Source organism: Sceloporus occidentalis, unplaced genomic scaffold (assembly GCF_023333645.1).
Source record: "Sceloporus occidentalis isolate IW3139 unplaced genomic scaffold, rSceOcc1.0.p SCAF_228, whole genome shotgun sequence".
NCBI lineage: Eukaryota > Metazoa > Chordata > Lepidosauria > Squamata > Phrynosomatidae > Sceloporus > Sceloporus occidentalis.
The window spans coordinates 880,001-900,938 of NW_028317208.1; the positions used below are offsets into that span (position 1 = coordinate 880,001).

Sequence of the window (20,938 nt, forward strand, 5' to 3'; positions counted from 1 at the left end):
GAAAGAGAAAGGAAAAGAAAATGTAGGGATTGTGAACATTTCTGATTATGAACCATCAAACTCAGAGGTCTCAGTTCTTTCTAAAGGGTTATCATTCTGTCCTACCACAAAACTTGACCACACTGAGCTCTACTCTGACTTGGAAGAATTTTTTAGAAGGATGCAACTTTTCATGACAAAAAAAACCACTAAAACAATGGACTAAAACAGGAAAAAGAATAGCCTTTTCACTCCAGCACCAGGCTGAAATGCAAACCTAGACAGCTACATTGAAAGTTTCCACCTTAGAACTGCATCTTTGGTGACCAAAGAAAACAGAAAAAAAACTTTTCACAACCTCTCGGCACAGGAACAAACTGCCATCAGTAATTTGAAAAATAATCCCTCTATCACCATCAAACCAGCAGACAAAGGAGGAGTAGTAGTGATTATGAACACCCAAGACTACATAAAAGAGGAAGACCAACAATTGTCACATGGCATATATTACAAAAAATTGTGCGCTGACCCCACCAAAGAATACACCTTGCAACTCAAGGAGCTCATCAAATCCTTCCCTAAGGGACTACAGCCAGAACAGGAATCACTTATACCAACCAATCCCTGCATGGGTACATTCTACATGCTTCCCAAAATCCACAAAGCTGGTAATCCAGGCAGACCTAGAATTACAGATATGAACACTAGGGCTCCAACTAACAATTATTTTCATAATCGATTAGTTGGCTGATTATTTTTTTGATTAATCTATTAATCGGATTAAAAAAATGCAAATTTTTCATTTATTTAATAAAGCAACATAGGATGTTAAAAACAAATGGCAGAATAAAAAAACTTTGATAAAAATCAATTTCTTGCTTTTATTTCCCAATCTGCCCCCCAGTTATGCACATTTGAGCCCAGGCTTGCCACATGCCCCCAGACATGCCACTCAGCCCTCCCCACATATGCCTTATATACCCTATATGCCGTATACCCCCAGATATATCACTCCGTCCTCCCCAGATATGCCGTATACCCCCCTGATATACCATAGTGCACTCACAGAGTTCCACACACGTTCAGACACAATACTTTTATAAATAAATACAGGGTTAATCTTCACTGCCCCTTAAATTAACCTTATTAAATTTATTAAATTAACCCTCAAATTAATCCTGGAGAAGACCCCATTAACCATAAGTGGCCCTAAATTAACCCTGAACACCCCATGAACCACAACTGCCCCTAAATTAACCCTGAAGACCCCATCAACCACAACTGCCCCTAAATTAACCCTGAACACCCCATGAACCACAACTGCCCCTAAATTAACCCTGGAGACCCCATCAACCACAACTGCCCCTAAATTAACCCTAAACACCCCATGAACCACAACTGCCCCAAAATTAGTCCTAAACACCCCATCAACCACAACTGCCCCTAAATTAACCCTGAAGAACCCATCAACCACAACTGCCCCTAAATTAACCCTTAAGACCCCATCAACCACAACTGCCCCTAAATTAACCCTAAAGACCCCATCAACCACAACTGCCCCTAAATTAACCCTAAAGACCCCATCAACCACAACTGCCCCTAAATTAACCCTGAACACCCCATCAACCACAACTGCCCCTAAACACCCCATCAGTCACAGCTGCCCCTAAATTAACCCTAAACACCCCATAAACCACAACTGCCCCTAAATTAACCCTAAACACTCCATCAACAACTGCCCTTAAATTAACCCTAAATACCCCATTAACCACAACTGCCCCTAAATAACTCCCTGATGACCCCATCAACCACAACTGCCCCAAAATTAACCCTGAAGACCCCATCAACTACAACTGCCCCTAAATTAGTCCTAAACACCCCATCAACCACAACTGCCCCTAAATTAACCCTGAAGAACCCATCAACCACAACTGCCCCTAAATTAACCCTTAAGACCCCATCAACCACAACTGCCCCTAAATTAACCCTAAAGACCCCATCAACCACAACTTCCCCTAAATTAACCCTGAACACCCCATCAACCACAACTGCCCCTAAACACCCCATCGGTCACAGCTGCCCCTAAATTAACCCTAAACACCCCATAAACCACAACTGCCCCTAAATTAACCCTAAACACTCCATCAACAACTGCCCCTAAATTAACCCTAAATACCCCATTAACCACAACTGCCCCTAAATAACTCCTTGATGACCCCATCAACCACAACTGCCCCAAAATTAACCCTAAACACCCCATCAACCACAACTGCCCCTAAATTAACCCTGAAGACCCCATCAACTACAACTGCCCCTAAATTAACCCTAAACACCCCATTAACCATAACTGCCCCTAAATTAACCCTAAACACCCCATTAACCATAACTGCACCTAAATTAACCCTAAACATCCCATTAACTATAACTGCCCCTAAATTAACCCCCACCTTCCCTAACTTTCAGCAGCCCAAATATTAATGTTCTACTCACAGTTAGATGAGTTCCTGAGCCATGTGGACGCTATAGGAAATGGGTGGGATCTCAGGACTGGTCGAAAACACCCTAAAACCTCTTGTCATCAACACAAACAGCTTCATAAAAGACACCACTGATTCAACCAAATCACCAACCTCCCTGCTAACACCATCCTAGTAACCATGGATAATCCTGAAGACCCACATAAAGATGGTATTAAAGCCTGTTCACATTTTCTCTCAGGCACTGACAACCAAAAATACAACCCTCGAATCATCCCAGAACTGGTATATCCTCACACATAACTACTTTACTTTCAACAATGAGATCTATCTACAAATCATGGGGACGGCTATGGGGACGAAGATGCAACCCAATATGCCAATTTTTTCATGGCAGACCTAGAACAGAGATTCCTTGAAACACAGGACGTCAAACCACACAAATATTACCACTACATCAATGACATCATCATTTAGACCGAAAGTGAAGAAAAACTGAAACAATTCCATGACTCTTAACTCATTCCACTCTTCAATCAAACTAAAAATGGAGTACTCCACAAAATCCGTAAACTTTCTGGACACAGTAAGATGTACCAATGGTACAACCCACACCTCTCTACAGAAAACCTACAGACAGATGCAGCTATCACCATTCCCATACTAGGCGGGGCATCATCTATAGCCAAGCAACCAGGTACCATCGAATATGCTCTGACCGCAACCTGCATCTGAACGACCTCTCCAAATCTATGTAACAGGCTACAAATCAAAAACTATCAACAAACAAAACAACTCTGCTCTGAAAGTTCCACGCACACACCTGCTACAGTACAGAGAAAAAAGAATCTCTACACGTGTACCACATGTAGTCACCTACAACCCAGCGCTTGAAGAAATCCACCAGCTCTACAGCATGAAACATAAGATACAAAGTCATTAAAGACCTACAGCCAATGCTAGCAGAAGATGAGACACTAAAAAACATCTTCCCTGAAACACCCATTTTGGCCTTCAGACAACCCCCAACCTTGCAACAAAAATTAATTAATCGGAAACTACCCGCTGACAGAATGAATTGAAACGGTTTTAATTCTGTCAGCGGGTAGTTAGTTTCCGGTTAATTAATTTTTGTTAATTAATTTTTCTTAAAGGATCATACACCTGCACATCTAGCAATGTAGTGTATATGATACAATGCACTAAATGTGACCTAGGATGCTACATTGGAGAGACCAGCCAGCAATTAAATGGCAAAATGAACATGCACAGACATTCCATTAAACACCACAAGGAAAATTCCTATTGCACCCCTGTGGGACACCATTTCACCCAACATGACCACTCAATCAAGGACCTAAAAATCAGGGGGACTTTAGTAATACCAAAGAACAGTGGCGTCGCTACAGGGGGGCAATTGCCCCCCTAGGTTAATCCTTGCCCCCCCAGGTTAATCCTTGTCCCACCCTGTTGCCCCCCTGCCAAAATTGGAAGTTGCAATGCGACTTTAAATCCCGTCTTTTTTTTTTTTTTTTTTTTTATGCGGAGGAGAGAGAGGGTGCGGCCCGCGTAAGATCGGCAGCCAGGGCAACCGATCTTACGCGGGCCGCACCTCGAGCCCTGCTACTTCCCTGTGGGAGGGTCTTCTGTACTGCACAGAGGAAGCGGAACCTAGCAGAGTTCACGTGACATCACATGACTCTGCTCCAGTCCTGCTTCCTCTGTGCAGTACCAGAGAACGCAGAGGGAGGCCGCGCCCTCTGCTGAAGTCTGTGAGCGGCATCGAGGAGCTGCAGTGCAGGTAAGGGGGTGGGGAGGGTGTTTGAATCAGTATGCATGATTGAGGGAATTAATCTGTGAATGAATGAGTATATGAATAATAACACTCCTATCATGCCAAGTCAGCCAGTACATGCTGAAACCTAGCTAGCTGCCCCCCTTGTGTATTGATGCTGCCAGCAGTATGGGGTCATCACTTACAGCCACCCTGTACCAGCATGTACTGGCTGGCCTGGTATGATAGGAGTGTGATTGCTAACAGCAATCACAGCAAGCACAGTCCCATCATGCCTAGGTACCAGCATTTACTGGTTGCCTGGGTATGATAGGAGTGTGATTGCTGTGTGGGCAGTGTGGATGCCAGGGCTTGCTTTGGGGTGTGCAACCTGTGATCTATGCGTGTAATTTAGGGGGTTTTAAATATACCTTTTAATGACGTGTTTGTATGTGAATTCCAATTGATCTATACCTGCAAAGCTGGGTTTTTGCGTTATTCTGTAGGTAACGCATTATGTCTTATTCAGTTGATTAATACCTGCAATGTATTTATTTGATCTATACCTGCAATGCTACGTTTCATATACTATTGTATACCTGCAAATACCGGATTTGTATGTCTGATTCCGTTTATTTGATATATACCTTCAGTGCTGAGATCACAAGTGAATTTCAGTTGATCTATACATGCAAAGATTGGTTTGTGTGTTAATGTGTTGATCTATACCTGCTATCGGCAACTGGGACAAATAATATATATGGGCAGCAGGGGCATCAATACACAAGGGGCAAAAACACTAAGGGGGGTATAAACGACAATGCAGTGTGAAAAATCCATCCTGATGTAGACGTCTGTGACGTAGATTGTGTCCTGCTGTTTGTGTGTTTTTGGTTATCAGTGTAGCAGAGCCTGTCCTCGGGTGTGTGTGTGCGTGTGTATAGGTGTTGGTGTGGCAGAGCCTGTCCTGGTGTGTGTTTGGGTGTTGGTGTGGCAGAGCCTGTCCTGGTGTGTGTGTTCAGTTGTCAGTGTGGCAGAGCCTGTCCTAGGGTGTGTGTTTGGGTGTCAGTGTGTCAGAGCCTGTCCTGGTGTGTGTGTGTGTGTGTGTGTGTTTGGTTGTCGGTGTGGCAGAGCCTGTCCTGGTGTGTGTGTCTGGGTGTTGGTGTGATAGAGCCTGTGTTGGTGTGTGTGTTTGGTCATCTGTTTCCTGGCACTTAATTTACAGTAGGAATTATTTAATTTATATTTATCCAGAGATAAAATGCCCTCCTGAAGTTGTAGTGACTTCAGGGGACAAAACGTTCAAGGCCATGAAATCATTTAGTGGAAAAGTTATTTATTGTGTTATAATATTTATTTCAAGGATTAGTCACACTCAATTGTGGCTTCAGGCTTCCCATGTTGAATGATCAAGTATTATTTTAGCCCATTAACAAAAGTATACTTCCATAGCACATTACTTTTGGAAATTATGAATGCCCCCCCAGTTTGACTGTGGTATCTTGTTTGCCCCCCCCTATATATTGTTTCTAGAGTCGCCACTGCCAAAGAAAGACAAACTTTTGAAGTCAAAACGATTCAACAGCAATAATAGAGGACTCAGTGCCGATTTGGGTTTCCTGTCCCACTACACAGGTTTTACATAACCGCCCCCCCGCTATATGTACTGTATTTTTAAGTGCACCATGTTCATCTATATTTACCTGTATATATGACAACATGTGTAGACATATACATTTCCATCTCTATATTCATCACTGCATTCCTATTCCCTGTATGTGTGCACTAGCATTTTTTTTTCTTTCTATGTCAATTTATCTTTAGCAGTGCTAAAACCCCCCTCAAAATTCCCTACTCAGAACATTTATGACCCTCTGGAGGGACACATACTTTTACAACATCTCACCCTCCCTTATCAGATCTGGGCAGTAAGCCTCCCTCCACTGCCACACAACATTGAATTCTATGTGTCCTTTTGCTCAGAAATGTTTTAGACTTGAGAAAGGGAGAAGAGCTTCCGAAAGCTTGTCATTCCAAAATTCTGTTAGTCCAATAAAAAAGGTATCACAATATACTTATTCCATCTGTTATATATATATATATATATATATATACCCGCAAAACCCTGGGAGCCAGGAAGGAGTTTCTTGTTGCCATGGTGACCTGGCGGCCGGGGTTTGTTTGAGCCTTGCCTTACACACTAACACCATACAGCAACAGACAAACACACACGTTAACACGATAGGCTCATGCATACACATGCTAACCTCATGCACTAATATACACACACTACGTGCTGATACACACACACTAATGCCCTACAGTAACACACACATCATACACTCATATACACGAAAACCACACTACTTCTAGTGCTATACATATATATATATATATATATATATATATATATATATATATATATATGCATACACACTTAGTCTAACAGTACAGTATACACTACTCCATTCTCTCTCACGTCCTCTAGCACTATACATATTCACACAACCATACACACTGACTCTGAAAAAGTGTGTATTAAATATAAGGGACTAAAACGGTTTGCTCAATACTTTAAACATTAGAAGCATAGACTAGTAACAATTCCCTGAATATATTCTCTCAGGAATACACTGCCATAACATTATGATGACCTGCCTAATATTGTGTAGGTCCCCCTTTTGCCACCCAAACAGGCATGGCATGGACTCCACAAGACCTCTAAAGTTGTGCTGTGGTATCTGGCACCAAAACATTAGCAGCAGGTCCTTTAAGTCTGGTAGGTGCGTAGGGGCATCCATAGATGAATTTTGGTGCCATGTGTTCTCCAGGTAAGCGTTGAACACATACCCGGCTATCCACAAGATTTAAAAAAAAAAAATTGTGATTCATCACACGAGACCACCTTCTACCATTGCTCCGTGGACCAGTTCTTATGCTCACGTGCCCATTTTAGGCGTGTCAGAATGCAGCCCCAAACTCAACAAACTGTGATGCACTGTGTTCTGACATCTTTCCAACTAGCATTAACATTTTCATCAATTTGAGCTACAGTAGCTCATCTGTTGGATTTGAACACATGGGCCAGCCTTCGGCGCCCATATGCATCAAGGAGCCTTGGCCGCCCATAACCCTGTCACTGGTTCATTACTTTACCTTCAATTTTGATTGGTAGTGACCACTGCAGACCAAGAACTTCTAACACATCAACTTTGAGGACAGAATGTTCATTTGCTACCTAATATATCTCACCCACTGACAGGTGCCATGACAACAAGATTATCATTGTTATTCACTTCACCTGTCAGTGGTCATAATGTTATGGCTGATCGGTATGTAGGACAGGCAAGTTCTTGTAAATACGTAGTCTTAAAAGGTATGATTACCTGTAAAAAAAACTAGCCTAACTGGTGTTGGCTTGAAGTAATCATCAATAACATTCTTATAGCAATAATAAGGAATTTAATGGAAACTATGTTAAAGGATAAGATTGTTGAACATCTTAAGTCACATGGGTTTCAAGAGCAAAAACAACATGGGTTTACTACAGGAAGATCATGCCAAGCTAATCTTATTGATTTTTTTTTTATTGGGTGACTGAAATAATTGATCAAGGTGGTGCAGTAGACATTGCCTATCTAAATTTCAGTAAGGCTTTTGACACTGTCCCACATACAAGATTTATCAATAATCTTTTGAGTTTAGATCACAATACTGTTGGGTGGATTAGGCAGTGGCTGAGTGGCAAACAACATTGTGTTGTCGTATATTCCAAGCATGTTCTTGTTACCAGTGGGGTACCGCAAGGATATGTACTTGGACCTATTCGCTTTAACATTTTATTAGAAATATTGCAGAAGATCTTGAGGGTGAGGTGTGTCTTTTTGCTGATTTTAGAGGACTTAAAGCTAGCTAGACAATGCAATAGAGCATCAGGAGCAGGAAGGGAAAGTCTTCAGCAGCAGGAGGCAAGGGCTGTAGTGGGATGTCCCTGGCCCTTACTGACACCTTCCTTATAGACAAAGCCAGATGCAAGACGGGTAGTCGCTCCAGAGTAAAGGTGTTACTATGGGGAAAAAGGGTCTCCCAAAAAAACGTACCACCAGTCACGACACAACACTTTATTGAGAATGGGCATATTCTGGGGAGGGGACATTAACAAACACAGGAAACATGAAGGTTTCAAATATTAGCAAGGGATTATGCAAACAACATCAGGACCAGACTAATGTCCTCACACATTGAAAAATGACAAATATGCTACAGCGATATATTACGTAAGTAATACTTAATCGTAGAACAGACAGTGAGTAAAGAAATGGAAACTAAAGAAAAAATACAAAATGTTACAGTCAATAATAGTATTAAAACAGGGGTCCAGTATTACAACTGTAACCAAATAAACAAATAGAGTAAGTTATACAATAAAACAATATTAATATCCTAAACAAAACAGAAAAAATACACATGTACATTTTCTGGGGATATTTCTACTGTTCTTATTTTGCTTTGTAATAACTATTTTGAGGTCTTCCTGGGTAGTAAAATACTGGAAGACAAAGCAGGAAATTGAGTATACTAGAAGTTCTTTTTCCGTTTTGGTATTTTCTGTTATGAATCTTTCAATAAACGGAGAATTTATTAAAAAAAAAAGTTCTTTTTCCGCACACAAATGTAAAACCTTCATGACGTGCTATGATGCTGTAAAAAAATTCACCCAAAAACCTATATTAATGGCATAGAAAGTCATGAACCAACTATGACCCGCTGGTTCCTGATGTAGGGGACTGCCTTGGGAACCAGTATTTACCCTTTACCCCAGCTGGAAGTCTTGCATTTGATCACGGCAGACTTACTTTTTAAATAGATGCCTCGCACCGGCTGCTGATCAGTTAGAGAAGAACATTTGGGGGGAAAAGTATAATTGCAGTGATCATTCCTATGGCTGCCTGCTACCATGCCTTGTTTTAAAAAGTGTGCCAACAGGTTGCCAGCTAGAGTTAGATCATCTGGCTGGCAAACTGGAAAAACAGTTTCATCCGACATTATGCCACAGCCATCCACCCGTTATCTGCAAATAAATAAATCGATAAAACCAATTCCCCAAAAATAAAAATAAGAAATCAGAAACAATTACCATTACATTTTATAAACATTTCCATTTTTTTAATTTAGAAATGGGTTGTTGACTCTCTGGATTACCACTATCCTATCACACTCAGCCAAACTGATAAGAGTGATGGGAGCTGTGGCCCACAAAAGCTGGCGCATGAGAAAAGCAAAAGGCTGGTATACTTCTAAAATGTATCTCTTTTGCCCTACTCTGTGTGATGTTCCGCAGTGAAATGAGCGTGTCATGTAGTGTGCCCTGTATATTTGAAAAAAAGAGGCATCTAAATACATTTTGGTGGGTTTCCCTGAAGTTGTGTGTAGGGCTGAAACAACTAATCGATAAAATCGATAATGAAAATCGTTGTCATTTGATTAGTCGAATCGATTTTATCGATTATAAAAAGAGGGTTTTTTCAGAGCAAATGCTCTCCTTATATAATCCGACCTCAAACATGTATGGGAGGGGGGAGGAGCCAGAGTGGTGTATGGGAGGGGGAGGAGCCAGAGTGGTGTATGGGAGGGGCCAGAGTGGTGTATGGGAGGGGCCAGAGTGGAGTATGGGAGGGGGAGGAGGCAGAGTGGTGTATGGGGGGGTATAATGAATTTCAGGGTAGCAGAGTGGTGTATGGGGGTGTAATGAATTTCAGGGAGGCAGAATGGCATATCTGGGGGAGTTAGAGTGGTGTATAGGGGGAGGTAGAGTGGTGTATGGGGGGTATAATGAATTTCAGAGTGGCATATCTGGGGGAGGCAGAGTGGTGAATCAGGGAGTATAATGAATTTTAGGGTGGTGCAGGCCATTTATGGGGAGCGGAGTGGCATATCAGGGTGCACAGTGGCATATAGGGAGGTATAGGGCATAAATGGGGGCGAGTGGCATATTGGAAGTTATAAGACGTATAGGGAGTATAAGGCATATCAATATTAGGCATATCAGGGGGGCATAAGACATATCTGGGGGTAAAAGGTATATCAGGGGGCTCAGTTGTATATCACTGGAATATAAGGAGTATAAGGCATATCGGGGGCACAGTGGAATCTCTGGTATATAAGAGGTATAAGGCATATATGGGGGCAGAGTGGCAAGCTGGGGGTCAGATGTGCATAACTGGGGGCAGTTTGGTAAATAAAAGAAAATATAAACAAGGCTTTTTTCTCAGTTTTTATTAAATATGAAAAATAGTTAACATATGAATTAATATTTACTAATAACTTTGTATTAAAACCTAGTTTGAGAAACACTGTGTTTGGGTTCTTGTAGCTTTTATTATTATGTCAGTAAAATAAGAAGGTGAATAGAGAGAGGCCATTGCAATAAAGAGATGAAAGTGTAAATTGTACGTTTTTTATTACATTATTTTAAATAAAAAAAATTGCATTTTTTATCCGATTAATCGAAAAAATAATCGGCCAACTAATCAATTATTAAAATAGGGCTGCAACTAACGATTATTTTAATAATCGATTAGTTGGCCGATTATTTTTTCGATTAATCGATTAATCTGATAAAAAAAAACAATATGCAAATTTTTTGTTTATTTAAAATAATTTAATGAACTGGATGTTAAAACACAACTTAAAATTTACATTAACATTCTTATTTTGTTATGATGTAATAAAAAACAATATTTTCAAAGTACAAGAACCCAAACACAATATTTATGAAACAAAATAACCCCAAACATTCTGAAAAGAGGTGGACTATTACTGTTCAAGAAACTTTGCCCCAGCCCTGGCACTTTGCACCCAGCACTTTGCACCCAGCACTTTGCACCCAGCACCCAGCACTTTGCACCCAGCACTTTGCACCCAGCACTTTGCACCCAGAACTTTGCACCCAGAACTTTGCACCCAGAACTTTGCCCCAGCCCTGGCACTTTGCACCCAGCACTTTGCACCCAGCACTTTGCACCCAGCACTCAGCACTTTGCCCCAGCCCTGGCACTTTGCACCCAGCACTTTGCACCCAGCACTCAGCACTTTGCACCCAGCACTTTGCCCCAGCACTTTGCACCCAGCACTTTGCACCCAGCACTTTGCACCCAGCCCTGGCACTTTGCACCCAGCACTTTGCCCCAGCCCTGGCACTATGCACCCAGCACTTTGCACTTTGCACCCAGCCCTGGCACTTTGCACCCAGCACTCAGCACTTTGCCCCAGCCCTGGCACTTTGCACCCAGCACTTTGCACCCAGCCCTGGCACTTTGCACCCAGCACTTTGCACTGTGCCCCTGCACCCAGTCTCCAACTCTGGCCTGCACCCAGCCCTGCCCCCACATTCTGCCCTGCCCCCACACTCACACCCTGCACCCACTCTGCCCTGCACCCACTCTCACACCCTGCCCTGCATCCCCACCCCCACTCTGCCCTGCACCCAGTCTCCTACTCTGCCCTGCACCCACACTCACACCCTGCATCCCCACCCCCACTCTGCCCTGCACCCAGTCTCCTGCCCTGCCCCCACACTCACACCCTGCCCTGCATCCCCACCCCCACTCTGCCCTGCACTCAGTCTCCTACCCTGGCCTGCCCCCCCACCCCCACTCTGCCCTGCACCCACACTCACACCCTGCCCTACATCCCCTGAACCCCCACCCCGCCGTGGACCCCCACCCCCGCGAATCGCTCTGTGCGAATGGAGCCACTCGCACAGAGCGAATCGCACAGAGCCACTCGCACATAGCCACTCGCACAGAGCGAATCGCTCTGTGCGAATGGAGCCACTCGCACAGAGCGATTCGCACATAGACATGAAGAATACTTACCTCCGGAACGCGTCACATCCGTCACGTAACTAAAAGAAGGCGGAGACTGCAGAGCGTGTAGCAGAAGCGGGGAACGCTCGCGGAGGTAAGTAAAAGGAGCCGAGTGCTCCAACAACGAATCGATCGCTCAATTAATCGATAACGGAAATCGTCGACAATGATTTCCGTTATCGATTATTATCGATTTTATCGATTCGTTGTTTCAGCCCTAGTTGTAGCACATGTACCCTTTTATCTATTGTTCTTTTAATTTTGAATAGTAGAATCTATTTAACAGATTTTTTCATTACCTTTTTATAGATGAGTAAAATATTTTTTCAACTAAAAGTTAGAAAAAGTCATTTTTTCTAAACTTTTCACCATATTTTATACTTCTTTTAATAGTAAATAATATGATACAATTAAAACAATGTCATCTAAAGAAATCCCTTCTTGTCCTGAAAAAGACAATATATAATTTGTGTGGGTTCAGTAAAAGGGAAACAAGAAAATTACAGCTAAACACGAGCAGAAATGTAAAAACAGCCACTGTCACGAAGGGTACAAGAAATAAAATCAGCCTTTGTCACGAAGGGGTTAAAGGTTTATACAACTCTTATGCAAAAAGGTTTAGCCAAACAAATGACAGGTCATACTATAAAACAAGAATACCATAAATTATTACTTAATGTGAACAGTACACCTTGGACTACTACCAGCTGTGAAGTTCCACACCTGATTGCTGCAGAAAAATGTTTGTTTATCAAGTGAAAAGGACTAAGTTATGAATATGCATTGTGTAGTGTGTGGTGTCTGCCAGCTAAATAGCAACATATGTCAATGTGATGTGTATAGTAACAGACATATGTCTGCAGTCAGCACAGATGGTACAATTGTATTAAACACACTGCATATCTTATGCATACATAGGGACAAAGACGCACACCCAAGAGTATTTATTAGTATGATGGCACACCTCTGCTTTCTGCACATGCATGTATGGATTGAAAAATATCTATTGTGGTAAAATGATTAATTTTACTACAATATATTTATAGAGAATCACAATGAACTGCAGCCGGCACACAGCTAGATTAGCCGATAGAGATTAAGATTGTGGTTATATGAGTAATAAACTGTAAAGGGTATTTTTATAACAAATTGTACAAAGTAGTACACAAGAACAATGTATTTTTAACACATGTGGCACACAGTGATATACAGGAAAACTAAGTGTACCACAGTAAACAAGCAGTTTTACCCAAAGAGCTTGCTACAATGAATTGTAATGGGGTATTTTGTTCTGCAACACACGCACGCAAGAAATCTGTCGTGGTGCACTACAACAAAATCAGCAGAGCTGGCCAAAGAGCTTGCAATTCTTGTTTTTAATTAACTGTAAAGGGTTATTACCTTCTGCCAAGAACTCTTCTACGGTCACCTGGTAACGGCCAACGGTTAAAGCTCTGCCCACAGTCACCCCTCCAGTGACAGAAGTGCCGGATGACCCGGCACCCTGGCTAGATCCAGCACCCCCTCCTCCATCACCGCTCTCTGACTTAGGCATCCGGGAAAACTTCTTCATGATCTTATAACCTCCTCCAGCACCGGCAGGAAGCAGCGGTACTCAATGTGGGTTGCTACCAAGGTTGGCGACTTAAAGTTCAGTGACACACTGGCCACTATCTCCAATGACAAGCCAGTGTCACCACTGTCTGACACTAACACACACTCACGCACACACAGGGGTGTGATCACACGGGTATAAAACCAGACAGGAAACGGCAAAAAGATACGGGTCAGTAAAATTGACTTACAGGCACTAGCACATATCCAGGGTAATAGCATTCACACAACAGACGCAGGCTAAATCAGGACGCTCAACTCAAATCTCAGAATATTCTAAGCGGAGAATGAGAAACTCAAGCACGCGAGATCGATATATTGCGATGACTTCAACAGGCAGTGCCCCATGTTCTATACCACTCAATATTTAAACAGTATTAATATACACACAACGCACCCATCTGTCACACAGACACGAACAGTGCCAGACAACTGGTGTGTCGCTACAACCCTTCCCTTTGGTCTGCTGCCCTAACACCAGTGCTAGTAGCTATCGTTTTAATGTAGCTGAAGTCCTGGAAACGGAAGAAGATTATCCGAAGTTCATCCATTCGGAGGCCAAAAATACTGGGTGGTAGTGATGTCCGGATCATGAACGAATCGTTCATTTGATCCGGTTCTTTTTAGTGATCCGGATGAATCGGTTCAGTAGACTGAACGATTCATTTGTAGCGGTTCAATCTGTGAATCACTCAGCTGTAACCTGATCCTAGAGCTGTGAGTCATCTGCAGAGCACTCAGACACAGACTCTGGGGCAGGGCCGGACTGGCCCACCGGGATACCGGGAAATTTCCCGGTGGGCCGGAAGGTCCGTGGGCTGGGCGGCCGGCAGACTAACCATGAAGACAGCCGCTGAGCGGCTGCAAATGGCATTGAACGCCTCCCTCGGTGCCAGGGGCGGGCTGGGCAGAGGGGCAATTGCCCCCCAGGCTGCCCGAAATCTAATCAAAGCGGCCGCTGGGTGCTGATGCGGCCGGCCGGCATCAGCACCCAGCAGCCGTGTGCGATGGCCGTCTAGTGATGGGAGCAGTGTGAGGGGTGAAAGCTCCGCCCCCTCGCACTGACCTTTCACCCCTCACGCTGCTCCCATCACTATGCGGCCATCAGATTGCTGGGAATGTTATCTAAACGGCCGATGCGTGCTGATGCCGCCGGCCGGCTCTGCTTCAATACTTTTTTTTTTACTTTACATGGCAAGCCGATCCAGCTTAACATATAAAAAAAAAAAGTGTTAAAGTTGCTCCGGCCGGCGGCATCAGCACGCAGCGGCCGTTCAGATTACATTCCCAGCAGTCTGATGGCTGCACAGTGATGGGAGCAGCGTGAGGTGGAAGCTCCGCCCCCTCGCATTCAGACTGCTGCAGCACCGGATGTCAGGTCAGTGACATCCTGTCAGCATAGAGGAGAACAGTGTGCAGCTACCAGGAAGTCAAGACAAGTAGAAGGTGAGTAAAATAATGTATTTTTTGTACTGTATAATGTTTTTTGTATTTGTTAAAAACAAAAAAAATCGGCATGTGTGTGTATGTAAGTGTGTCCCCCTATATGCCACTCTGCCTCCAGAAATGCCTTATACCCCCCTATATGCCACTCTGTCCCATGATATGCCTTTTAACCCCCTATATGCCAGAGTTGCATATAGGGGTATAAGGCATTTCTGGAGGCAGAGTGGCATAAAGGGGGTTAAAAGGTATATCATGGGGCAGAGGAGCATATAGGAGGGTATAAAGCATATCGGGGAGGCAGAGTGGCATATAGGGGGCATAAGGCTTTTCTGGAGGCAGAGTGCCCCATGATATGCCCTTTAACCCCCTTCATGCCACTCTGCCTCCAGAAATGCCTTATACCCCCTATATGCCACTCTGTCCCATGATATGCCTTTTAACCCCTATATGGCAGAGTGGCATATAGAGGGTTAGAAGGCATATCATGGGACAGAGTGGCATATAGGGGGTATAAGGCATTTCTGGAGGCAGAGTGGCATATAGGGGGTTAGAAGGCATATCATGGGACAGAGTGGCATATAGGGGGTATAAGGCATTTCTGGAGGCAGAGTGGCATATAGGGGGTTAGAAGGCATATCAGGGGGGCAGAGTGGCAAGCCTGGGGGCAGAGGTGCATAACTTGGGGGTAGGTTGTCAAATGAAAGGAAATAAAAACCAAACATGTCTCAATCATAGCTTTTATTAAATATGGAAAAAAATAGTCTACATGAATTAATAAAGAAATAAAAGTTTCTTACCAGAATATCGTGAAGAATAATGTGATCAGTGTTTTGTTCCACTGAATAAAATGCAACTCTTTCATCTAAAAATGTTCGCAGTAGTAAATGTTTTGATCCCATTATGTGTAATGTATTTCATTTATTAGGGCCTTTTAACACTTTTGCTTTCTGGCATTTTAATACAAATAATGAGATAAAAAGAATGGCACATAGTGTGACTCGGGTATGTATAAGGGGTGCGTGTGGGTATAAGAGCTTCACCGTGAGATAAACTATATGGGGCTGGTCTCCAAATTTTTCCAGGGCTGCTTTTCAGTCCCAGTCCGGCCCTGCTCTGGGGTCAGGTTACAGCTCATTAAAATTCACAGAGGAACGATGACTCATAGAGTCAGAGACTCGTTCAATGATTCGAATGATCCGAAGACTCGAATGATGCGAAGACTCGAATGATCCGAAGACTCGAATGATTCAATGATTCAAATGATTCGAATCTTACAGGGATCTGGATCTTACAAGGATCCGAATCTTACAGAGATTCGAATCTTACAGAGAATATTACTGATACCATACTTTTATAAATAAATACATTAATAATGTTCACACTGCCCCAGGATTTAGATTCCCCTAAGTTTGCCCCCCTTTACCTATGAGTGCACCTACAGTTAACTTTATTAAATTAATTAAATTAACCCTCAGTCATCAGCATAAAATTAACCCTTATACCCCATCAACCATAACTGCCCCTGAAATTAACCGTAAAGATCCCATTAACCATAACAGCCCCTGAAATTAACCCTAAAGACCCCATTAACCATAACAGCCCCTGATATTAACCCTAAATACTCCATTAACCATAACTGCCCCTAAATTAATTGCATGTACTCCAGATAAATTACCTAATAAATTGGTATGGTTGATGGGGTCTTTAGTGTTAATTTAGGGGCAGTTATGCTTAATGGGGTGTTTAGGGTTAATTTAGGGGCAGTTATGCTTAATGGGATCTTTAGTGTTAATTTAGGGGCAGTTATGCTTAATGAGGTGTTTAGGGTTAATTTGGGGGCAGTTATGCTTAATAGGGTGTTTAGGGTTAATTTAGGGGCAGTTATGCTTAATGAGGTGTTTAGGGTTAATTTGGGGGCAGTTATGCTTAATGGGGTGTTTAGGGTTAATTTGGGGGCAGTTATGCTTAATGGGGTGTTTAGGGTTAATTTGGGGGCAGTTATGCTTAATGGGGTGTTAAGGGTTAATTTTAGGGCCAGTCATGGTTGATGGGGTGTTAAGGGTTAATTTTAGGGGCAGACATGGTTGATGGGGTGTTTAGGGTTAATTTAATGGTGAGGGTTAATTTAATTAATTTAATAAAGTTAGCTTAAGGTGCAGTTGCAGGTAAAGGGGAATGTAAATCCTGGGGGCAGTGATTATTAATGTATTATTTATAACAGTATGGTAATATTATCTGACTGATTCGAATCCCAATGAAGGCAGAGAGTCGTTCAAAGATCCGGATCTTCCAATGATCCGGATCTTACAATGATCCGGATCTTACAGTGATCCGGATCTTACAGTGATCCGGATCACTGTAAGATTTGGATCCCTGTAAGATCCGAATCTTTGAACGACTCTCTGCCTTCATTGACATCACTGGAGGCAGGGGGGGAGGATTCATAATGAAAGGGGCGGGGCCAATCGTTAGTGTGCCTGCACGGAGTTACTGGAAAACAGTAACTCCTGTGAGTCACACTGAGTGATCCGAAGATTCGGATCATGAATCGGATCATTTCAGTGAACGAATCGAAATGATCCGATTCACTTTAATGATCCGAACTTCCCATCACTACTGGGTGGGTACTAGCGCCGTTAGTGGCAGCTCCACCTCCGGCCCGCCCAGGAAACTGACTGTAAGAGAGGGCAGGCATGCAGGCATGTACACAGACTTTACGGACACGAGAGCACTGGAGGGACGTGGCTCGGCTCCAATTGCAGGGGGGATAAACAGTCTGTGGAAATACAGTCAGCGTGGCCACTTCAATGACGCAGAGGAGAATGCAGAGTGCATGACCGCTTGTATGGCACTAGGACCAGGCTGTTTTTGAATTTTTGTACACTTGGTGACCAAGGCTGTTTTAACAATTTTGTGGTGCCCGTGTTTAACTGAAGACGGTGGTCAAGCCATCAGAAGCTTTTTGTTTCAGATTAGAATTAGTTTTATAAGAACTGCAAACGTGATAATAAAAATGTAATGATACAATTATGACTGTATTAGGCAGAGTTCTCACACATTATATATATAAATCCCTATAGAGGCCGAAATATCAGTCCAGTAGATAGCAACTGCCATTTTTCAACATTCTACATGGAGTTAAACAAATTCCTCCATTGGACCAATATAGTTACACTGCACATGTCTGACACACATCCCCTCTATAATATCTTACAATATAGTGCGCTTTTACTGTGGAAATTTAAAGCTATAGCGCCCCAAATATCAGCCCAGTAGCTAGTAACTGGCATCCTCAAGATTGTAAACGTGCGAGCAGGGCTCTCTCCACCTAATGTATCGGTTTGTCTTAGTCTGTCAATTCTTGTCTCGTCATACCCCTTGAATATATGTATAGTATTCAAGGCCAAACTGGGCATTTGCCCAGGGCCCACTAATCTTCGGGGTCCCACTGGCAGCCCTGCGGCTGTCCCATTACCAACGCCAGGGCTGCGCCGAGGCAGCAGGGAGAGGAGGAGAGAAAGGGGCGCTGAGTGGTTGCACATGAAAATGTTTTTAGCAACCGCTCGGCCCCCTTGGTCTCCTCAGCTCCCTACAGCTGCCCTGACTTCGGTGGTGGGAGCTCGAGGCCTTGGTCGCGGTGCGGAGCTTCATAATGAGCGACGGAATATGACATCATCGCGTTTCCACCACAGGACTTCACCAGGGTAAGTGAACCCCTTACGAAAAAATAACTGCAGTTTTTCTGAAGTAATACTGCAGTTTTTTGGACATGAAAAAACTGCAATACTGCACTTTTACTGCAGTATTACTGCACATTTACTGCAGTTTTACTGCATTTGTACTTCACTGTACTGCAGTTTTACTGCAGTTATTTTTGTACGGAAGTACAAATGCAATAAAGCTGCAGTATATTGAAGTACAACTGTAGGATTGCAATATAAAAAAAAAAGTGCAGTAAATGTGCAGTAAGGCTAGGTTTCCACTTGGGTTTTTGTCCTGCGTTTTTTGTCTTGATGAAAAATGCCAAGAAAACTGCCACTGCATTTTCCTGCGTTTTGGCGTTTTTTTCTGGAGTTTTTTCTGGCGTTTTAGCCTTTCTGTGGAAATTGCTTTTTTTGACCTTAGGCAGTTTTTCCAGCCTTTACAAGTTAGCAGTTTCACCCAGCTAAAAGGGATTAGGATAAATGGCAAGTATCTGCCCCCGATGTCATTTACTTGGTAGACCCCTTTGTCTCTTTTCTGTGGTTTGTAAGGCATGCTTTATTTCGAATGTCTGCTCCTCTAGGAAGATTGGCCCCAAATGATGGTGCAAATTGTTTGCTGTTGCTTTTGGCACGCAGGATCCAGTTGATGCGTTGCGTATGTTTGTTTGTAATGGCATGTTTGTTCCAAATGGTGTAGAATTCAATATGAACCAGTCCAGGACTTTGTTTTGTGTGAAACTGTTTGTTTCCAGCCTATTTCTCGTAGTTCACACAGATACTGGGTCCATCCTCTGCATTGTAACTGTGGAAAAAACGCCCTAAAAAACGCCAAGGCAATAAACCCACCTGGCTTTTTCATGGCGTTTTTTCTCTCCCATAGACTTCTATTGGAGAAAAACGCCAAGATTTCCTTGAAAAAACGCCAGAGTGTCAACATGCTGCGATTTTTAGCTAAAAAAACCAAGTGGAAACCTAGCCGCAGTACAGTGAAGTACAAATGCAGTAAAACTGCAGTAAATGTGCAGTAATAGGCTAGGTTTCCACTTGGTTTTTTTTAGCTAAAAACGCCCATAAAAACGCCAATAGCGCCACCTGGCGTTTTTTTAGTGAAAAAACGCAGCAGCCAGATGTTAGCTGTTCTTCAATAGGAAATCGCAGAATGCCATATCCACTTGGCGTTTTTTTGTTTGGCGTTTTTTCAGTCCTCTTTGGCGTTTTTCTGTTTTGTTGGGCTCTGTGGCAGTTTTTCAAAATCGCAGCATGTTGACACTCTGGCGTTTTTTGCAAGGAAATCTTGGCGTTTTTCTCCAATAGAAGTCTATGGGAGAGAAAAAACGCCATGAAAAAGCCATGTGGGTTTATTGCCTTGGCGTTTTTTATGGCGTTTTTCCACAGTTACAATGCAGAGGATGGACCCAGTATCTGTGTGTCCTACGAGAAATAGGCTGGAAACAAACAGTTTCACACAAAACAAAGTTCATATTGAATTCTACACCATTTGGAACAAACATGCCATTACAAACAAACATACGCGACGCATCAACTGGATCCTGCGTGCCAAAATCAACAGCAAACAATTTGCACCATCATTTGGGGCCAATCTTCCTAGAGGAGCAGACATTCGGAATAAAGCATGCCTTACAAACCACAGAAAAGTGACAAAAGGGTCCGCCGGGGCATTTAAGTAGAACTCTACCAAGTAAATGACATCAGGGGGCAGATACTTGCCATTTATCCTAATCCCTTTTAGCTGGGTGAAACTTCTAACTTGTAAAGGCTGGAAAAACTGCCTAAGGTCAAAAAAAGCAATTTCCACAGAAAGGCTAAAACGCCAGAAAAAACTCCAGAAAAAAACGCCAAAACGCAGGAAAATGCAGTGGCAGTTTTCTTGGCGTTTTTCATCAAGACAAAAAACGCAGGACAAAAACCCAAGTGGAAACCTAGCCTCACTGCAGTAAAAGTGCAGTATTGCAGTTTTTTCATGTCCAAAAAACGGCAGTATTCAGAAAAACTGCAGTAATTTTTTGTAAGGGACTGCAAAGTGGGGGGGGTAGATAGTAAGGAGGGGGTAGATAG

The 20,938-nt window shown here is 43.0% G+C and overlaps 1 pseudogene; it reads right to left on the reverse strand.

Annotated features, from left to right (window-relative positions):
* The window catches only part of LOC149276713 (BMP-2-inducible protein kinase-like), a 189,581-nt pseudogene extending 175,910 nt beyond the window's left edge, over nt 1-13,671 (reverse strand).
* Nucleotides 13,672-20,938: the final 7,267 nt, after the last annotated feature.